Below are 8874 nucleotides of genomic sequence, written 5' to 3' on the forward strand. Positions count from 1 at the left end.
GGTGTTGTACTGTTGTTGTTGGCGTATTCAAGCATGGCGTCAGCTAAATGGTAGTCGACGTTGCAAAGCTGTTGTTCAGTGAACCACTACTTCATTTCGTTCTCGAAAACTGTTTGTTAGCTTGAACCTGGAATTATACCATTCTTGATAGCCTACATTGGTTAATATGATAGCATTGCCAATTGGAAATGCAGCATTTGTTTGTTTGATCAAGATTTTAGCATTGGCTAGTGGTGGGCCTTGATGATCAACAGCCTGGAATTTCACCTTGCTCTTTCTAGTCCGCATATGTCATTTTTAATTCCAATTAAAAAGTGAATTTTCTCATAACAAGATTTCAAATTGTAATAAAAGGGGCGCCCTTGACCAATAGATCATACAGAATCAACTTTACCATCCAAAGTTTAACTTGATTTCAAGTTCTAGTTGAATATATGTATATCTTTATATTCTGAATACATAAAATTCCTAAAAAGTTGTTATTTTTCTTTTACCTTCTCAATACTTTGAGTCTGATGGGACTTCCATTCCAACAAGTTAAATGGCTGAATAGAGATGCCATCTGCCCATAATTCAACTGAGCTAATATTCGTGCTCTGAAATTAAAACCATTGTATGTCAATTTGAAAGTATATAATAAAATTATAACAAAAATTGGTAAAGTGGAAATTAAAATTTTCATATTTAAATAAATGTACCTCAAAATATAGCTCAGCAGGGCAAGAAAAGCTTCCATTAAAACTACCCTTCAGCATAGACTCCAACCTAGAGGTGGTAAACGGGCAGGTTAGATCAAATTTAAACAGATTACAAGGATCAAATTAATAAGCAGATCATAATCCAATCCGTCCAAAAAAATTTTAAAATAGCGGGTCATTAACTCCAACCTCACCAGCTTGTGTTCTTGTCTTTGCAACTACCTCCAACACTTCCTTGGCTCACTTGTACCCATGCTACAAAATAAAAAAAATAAAATTAATAAATTCATCCAAATTAAGCAACTGTACTATCATTAATGTACTTAAACATACACAGACAACATAAAACATGTCATTCATACTATTATGTGTAATTTAAACGCTTATTTTATAACCCTTGTAGGCCTTTGCAAGCTTGAGCAATGGCAACTGGGCCCTACAGTGGTAAAACCTCGTGAACCGAGCATACTATTGAAGAACCTTCTGTGAACTTTTCTTCTCTTATGAAATTTCTACTTAGCTTGAAAAGAAAAGAAGCCTCAAGTCGACAAGTTATCATCTTCGGGAATTTCGAAAGAAGAGCTGAGGGCTGATCTACGACCCTCTCACTCACGGCACACATGCTATATGTGTGATGCCGATACCCTGATCTAGACATCCACTCCAGACTATTTACCTTATTTATGATCTTCTTATGGCCATCACGATATTCTATAATTAACCATGCTATTTATGCTAAAGATAGCCCTTCATAGATCTCTACGACCTACCTCTACGAACAGCCTTAGACTGGCGTACTAATAGTAGCTGCTACCCATACCGCTAAAGGGAGATTACATATTAGCGCTGCTGCCTACAACAAAAAAAATTCTGAATCAAGATGATGGCCAATGCACCCAAAAATGGACGCAAAGGACAATCTGTGGCCTAGACGGGAGATCACGTTTGAAGAAGTTTTAAAGAATGAGAATCTGAATAAAGCCCCAGGTCCCGACGACTTCCCGGCTGCCTTCTGTCAAAGGATGTGGCCTCATACATTAAAAAAGCTATTGAAGTTTCTTAAAAGCAGGTCAGATCCTCAAATCGAGAAATTCAACGTTTATCACACTTATTCTGAAGCGGGAAGTTAGCGATTCCTTTGATCTTTATCGGCCTCTGGATTGGCTTCAAAGGATTCTCTCTCATGGATTTGGCTTCTATTTAAGACTTTTTGAATATTGAATCTAACTACTAGCATCGATCCCTGCAAAGATCCCTCTTTTGTTCGAGCAAAGGGCGCCTGACCTGAAAGAGGAAATAGGGGTTTTCCTCGATGCGAAAGAGCTAGATCAGTAGTTTATCTGGGAAAAAATTCCTACTTACTTTCTTAGTAATGGTGATGAAGGTATGCCAAGTGAATCTCGGGCCAACTTATGTCTCAGTAGCTGCCCGAAAAAGGACCACTCAATCCAGACAGGTTCTCGCAACTGCCTTTCAAATAGGACCTTGAGAGGCAAGCCATGGAAGTACCGCTAGGTAGGGAGCGAGCTCCTACTTCATTGGATGTCTGATGAAAATGGGAGCTTCCAACTGAGATTCATGAAGAGAAGAGAGGACCTGACGTCACAACCTGTGTCGAGCCTATGAAAGAGTATGCCTGAGTGGAACTGAGAAGATCAAATGACCAGACAGAGCAGGAAGTGACCAAGGGCAGTTGACTACAGAACCTGCCCTTTACCGTCATTGCTAAAGCAAACAGCCAAAGCTTTCCTCTTAATTTCGCAGGCAGCCGATTTTTCATGCTTTGGTCTCATTATCTCACCTAGCGAGACCGCCCCACCACAGAGAGCTAGGCCTGGGTGCAAGTCAACATATTAGAATATCAGACTGATATGGCATTCCCAACTTGAAAGGGGTTGGTAGACTTCAAGCTGGGTCAGCTAGACCTAAGTAAGTACGTATCGAAAGAGGATTGTAGTAAGGAGTTTTGTGATTTGACTACTTTTTAGTTGAAGAAACTAGTGAGCCAATTCCTATTCCTTCGGAGTCTTCTGTGGAGCTTTCTTCTCTTATGCAATTCCGAGTGGAAGAACTTCTGACTTCCCCCAAAGAGCTTAATAGCTCTGAGTGAATCTTTTGAGTATCCATTAGCCCCTTTTCTAATTAAAGGAAGAAAGCTATTGAGCCAATCATTCAATAAAGAAAATAAATAAAGAAAAATAAAGGTGAAGAAGAAGGGAATAAACTCTCAAGCCTCGGAGGAGAGCAATCTCTTGTGGAAAAAAGGCAATTGCCTGGAAAGATCCGACTAAGCCAATCTTGATTTTCTCTGAATGCTTCAAAGAAGAATAGTCTGTTGGGAATCCAAATTACGCTGTTGCTTGTCTTCCTTACTGGATGTGGAACTGTAATTCATACTCAACTGGATAGAAGAACTTCACCTTTATTCTTCTTCCTGAAATGAAATGAAGAGAAAGAAGGTGCCCGGCCTAAAAGACGGGTGGAAAAAGCTCTTTTTGTTGGTCAAGACCTTTTGTTGAACTAAGTAAGTCAGTTTTCTACAAGAAGTCATTTTCCTCTCATGAATTTCTTCCTGTTCAAGACAGAAAAGCCCCGTAGCTATAGCTATCCAAGAGTGAAAGCGAAATTCAAGTGGGCGCGGATGCCATCGAATGGGCTCTTTGCCACATAATGTGATGTCTTAGAATCTCCTTCCTTGAAAGCTTCCATTTTTCAGTTCAGAATCCGATGTGAGGAAAAGAATCCTAGGTCAAAGCAGTAGCACGGTATGGGATCAGTCCCTTATTCTCAGTGTAACATGTGAAATGACTTAGTCAAGAAATCGATCTTAGGATACCGGCAAAGGAAGAAGGTGGATACTACTTTAATTCCGATTCGGGCGGAGGAAGACTAATTTAGAGGGGTAGGCATTCTCGTCCGCCCTTATACAGGGCCCCTCCAAGAAAAAAGAAATGCGGTACCGGCTATAATCACACGCTGGACACAAATCCATCATCCTTATGAGTCCATACACTTGCTAGATAAGACTGGATCGTCAAAGACCGGATTCCTTTTCTTAATACCTTCCTTATCTCTCCTAAGGACCTTGCCCTAGGCATAACCTACATACAAAGAGTTCCAACTACCGAATCAAACCAAAGAGGAACCTTTCCCTAATTGACGAGAGAAAGAAAGGAAATGATCCCATTTATTCACCTATCTGAAGCTGAAGGAATGAAAGGAAAGCCTAGGGTCAAAGCGCGTTCGTTGTTGCCTGTATAGCTTTCTATAGCAGATATCTAGCAACGCATTCTAGGCACAGATTATTGGTATTGGATGTATTGTTAGGTTGTGCCGAGTCAAATCTGCTCCCTTTTTTCCATTGCAAAACAGAGATCTATTCCCCTCGTTTTCCAATGAATATGAAGTCCAGGAGGCTACAGGTACTATGGATCCTCTGACACCCAATCAGGTTGCTTTCCTAGGTCTCGCTAGTGTTGCTTATAGGTCGTGCCTTAAGATGGCCGTCTCCTGTCCCCCTTCCAGTAGGGAACCCGCTCCCTGGTCGTCGCTCTGCTGCATCTAGCCCGTCTCTAGGCACCTTTGGAAGGCAGGGAGTGTGACAACGTACACGTTTCCCTTTACTCCATAGGGCCTTCTCATCAGTTGCAGGGTTTGGTGGCTCGAAATTGACTTGGCTTCGCCAAAAGGCCTCATCACTAAAAACCCGGCTCTCGAGGCGTCCCTCTTGCAGTAGGGTTCCAACCCTCACCTCGCTTTTGTGACATGCTATATTTCCCCTCTCTATTCCTAAGTAAAGGGTGAGTCCCATACGTCAGTTTGTGGATCGCGGTCTCACACACTAATCCCTACAGGTGCTCGTAGTAGGTCAGTCGCCCTACCTAAACCAATCATCATATTGGTCCCTAGGCCTCATTGCTGGAAAGGCTCAGCTTCAAAACCATACGTGGAGCTTCCGCCTCATACGGCTTCTCTAGGTATGGAGGTAGGCCCAGCCTAGGCTTGTACGGTTATGGTTGTTGTACACGAACGATCTCCTAAAAAGGTATAGTATATAAATATGGAATACGAAATCGGCTTTCTTCTCTTGTGAGTTCCGCAGCTCGGGGAGATCATTTTATTTCTCCCTACCTAATTCGAATTCAAAGCAAAAGAGTCATGCCACCGACAAAGATGAACTCTACCAGTCTTTCCTTAGTTCTTCCCGCTCGTCTACGTTCCGCCCCAGCAAGTAATTTCGTTTTAGTAAAAAATAATTAAAAAAGGCAATCAATCAGAATCTTGAAAATACATTAGAAAATCCTTAGAAATTGTGGACCCTTTCCCCTACGCAGTCAAGTCTGCTATATAAGAGCGAAGACTTCCTTCAAGAAGATGTCATTGAAAAGCATGGCGCGGATCGCTAACAGGCTTCAACTTGTCTTCAAGAAAGTGATAAGTCTCTTTTCGTATGTTTAAATAGGGGGATTTGTCCAGAATTTGCGAAATATTCTCTTCCGACAGGATTCAATCAAAAAGCTTGTCTTGGACAAGGCCTTTTCTCTCTAGTACCTGAAAGTCGAAATATTCCATATCATAAATCTTCCTAAAATGAGGAACACTGATGGCAGAATCAAAATTTTGCCGAACAAGGGCAGCAGAGTCCCCCGGGGTGTTCTCAGGAGGAAGATTATAATCTAAATTATTTTGTAGGATCCTGATACGGTTATAGATTTTCATCTCATTTTCTGCGGCGATTACATTCCTAAACGTAGTGAGCGATTCAGAACTTGATGAAGGTTCCATTTCTGCAGGCTGTGAATTTGCACTTTCACTCGAAAGTGATGAGACCGCAAAAATCAAAGCTACGGGGAGCTCGAGAAAAGAGCCAAAGGAATCAAGAATAAAGAGCCAAAAAAGGCAACAAAAGAGAGAAAAGAAGAAATCAAAAAGGAGAAAAATAATCATACTTCTTCTTCGTCCTCTTCTTAACATACTTCTTCTTCGTCCTCTTCTTATCACAAATAAACAAATTAATAGGAACGAAAAGACTACTAAAAGTTCCAATTCTGGGGCGGTGCTTCTAGCATCAGCTAGAAAATGTCCATAGGCAAGAGCTAGAACAGCACTGAAAGATCTAACAATTCGCTCAAGGATTATAGCATTTTTCATAATAGTATTGGCATATCTCGTTGAATTAGTCTTTTTCGCCACATCGCGTATAAATCAAACCCCCTCCGCTGCTGGCGAACATATGTATAATGTACTATTTCGATTAAACGACTTCTTAGGAGAAAGTTTTTCAGCTTGCTAACTAGGGTTGGCAGCTAAATTCAGTCTTCGAGACCCTATAACATAAGAAAGTCGTGGAGTGCATAATCCCCTTTAGAGATAGGGGCGAATTTCCTGTGGTAGTAATTGCGAATGAGCAAGTAGGTGGTGGCAACTAAAGAGGTAGCGAGACTGACCGCAATTTCATGAGTAGGTTGACTTTCTTTTATTTTGGTTATGGAAAGTGAAAGTCGTTTCGTTTAGTACGAGATCGCTTCACACCTCGCGGTGCTTATACCTCTCACCTATCGAAGTTCTGTTCAAAAACCTCGTCTGAGAACTTATATAGAGAAGGATTGCCCGCGGCGCAGCAGTTCTTCCATACCAGCTTAGTTGCTCGCCGCTGCTATCGGCATAACAACCGGTACACCATAGGTTAGCCCAACCCAGTCCTCTCGTACTAGGGTTGGATCCTCGCAGTTCTCCCTTTAACACTAACGGTAGATAGGAACCGAACTGTCTCACAACGTTCTAAACCCAACTCACGTACCACTTGAATCGGCGAACAACCGAACCCTTGGGTCCTTCTTCCACCCCAGGATGTGATGAGTCGACATCGAGGTTCCAAACGACTTCGTTGATAGAGCTCTTGGGAGTCATCATTCTGTTATCCCCGACGTACCTTTGATCCGTTGAGTGAGAGCCCTTCCACACGGGACTCCCGGATCACTATGGCCGACTTTCATCTCTGTTCAACTAGTCGGTCTCACAGTCAGGCAGGCTTATGCCATTATACTCACGAGCAGAATCTTAGCTTGAGCCTACCTTCGTTAATCTTTAGGAGGCATCCGCCCCAGATAAACTGTCACGACCCGACTAGGGGCCGCGACTGATACCCAGGGCTAACCTCCAAGCACCCTTCGTTCTACTCCTTATCATGCTCATACAACGTCCTTTTATCGGAAACATAAATACTTTCATATGCACAAGCCTTTTGGTCATTGAAATAATATAGGCATACATATATATGTATATATATATATATATATATATATATATATATATATATATATACACATCAACCTCGTGAGACCATACAACCCACACTGCGCATCTATGAGTCTCTACTAGAGTACTAGACATATGGACGGGACAGGACCCCGTCATGCCCAAAAACATACATGTACATAAAGGGAAAACCATAAGCACCTCCAGAACAATGGAGTGCTCTCAAAACCAGCTAACAGCTTCTACAAATCTGGATCAGGATCACCTCCCTGTCTACCTGTGGGCATGAACACAGCGTCCAAAGAAAACGAACGTCAGTACGAACATTGTACTGAGTATGAGAGGCATAAACAATAACAGCACATCAATGAAATAAGGAGACACCAATGAAGAGTAATCTGTAACTGACTGTGAATCATAAGAATAATACATGCTGGCTTACTCTCATAATCATCATCATCTCATGTATGCACGCACACACACACACACACACACACACACACACACACACACACACACACACACACATATATATATATATATATACATAAACTGCCCGACCATATAGGTGCGGTGTGATAATCAATAACATCAGCCCGCATCCAGGCGTCCCTCGTCCGGGGTACCATCTCATGCCGCCCACTAGTGGTATCTACCCATGTCATTTGGCCATGGTGTATAGCTGCCCGCCTTAGCGGTGACTGCCCGGCCATATAGGCGCGGTGTAACCTCATGATCATAATATGCTCATTATAGTGCATGCATAAAGACTCAAGGTTAACTATGCTTTATCAGGGTGGTGTAAGGTCGTGATTCCCCGATTTCCTTATGGAGCACTCATTAACATTCTGCCTCACCTTGAAGGGAATAGGGTATGAGGTGAGTGTGAACAATAAATGACACCATGAACGTTTTGGGAACATCATATCATGAACATCTAAAATTTCTATACTCTAACTCATTACCTTGTATAGCCAATTAGGGTCATAGACTTATAACTTTCCGGAATTTAAGAGATTCATGAAGAGGAAGGAAAACCATACTACCGGATTCATGTCATGGGAAGAAACGACTAGCCTCACATACCTTTTGCGCTTAACTAATCTATCGTTCTCTTGGTTTTCTTCGATGCCCACGTTTCCACCTTCAAGAGGAATCGCATCCATATTAGTTACTCGGCTATAAGAACATTTTATAATTTCTAGGGAAAATGGGGCAGCACTTCCTTTGTTTATACTACTTTTCCCACGTTCTATATCAACTCCCAACGTTAATAACAACATTCACAACATAGCAACAACAATCATCATTTATTTACACTTACCACAATTCACCATTTCCTTTTGATTTTCTCCACAATTATGGTTATAACTCGTTATCGTATTTTCTCATATATAATACTTATCCCATGGTTTAAATATCATTTATAACATATTCACAATCACAACATACCAACATTCATGATTCATCCCAACCACTATTCAACCATGACACTATTCACACATTCATAACCCAATTTCTATATCTTTCCACCACCCAAGTGTTACAACATTTAACCACTCAAACCATTGTAAAAAGGGCCATAAAACTCACATTATATGATGGATGAACAACCCTCAAGTGGAGCTCCTCTTTTTGCACCAAAATCCTAACTCACTTCTCTTGAGTTTTCTTGGCTTAGATGAACTTTTAGTGGGTTTCATACACTTGCTTTCATGGATTGGGTGTGGTTGATCATGGATTTCCTTGGGTTTCTTGTGGATGAATGGTGGAGAAGGTTCTAGAGGTTTCTTGGTGTGTAGAGGAGTGAGATGGAAATGAAATAAAAATGAAGGAGGGTCCTTATATTAATTCATGAAATCAGTCCCGACTGAGATGTACGGTGCGATCGATGGAGCATCGATTGGATCGACGGGGC

This window comes from Lycium barbarum, chromosome 5 (assembly GCF_019175385.1).
Source record: "Lycium barbarum isolate Lr01 chromosome 5, ASM1917538v2, whole genome shotgun sequence".
NCBI classification, from domain to species: domain Eukaryota; kingdom Viridiplantae; phylum Streptophyta; class Magnoliopsida; order Solanales; family Solanaceae; genus Lycium; species Lycium barbarum.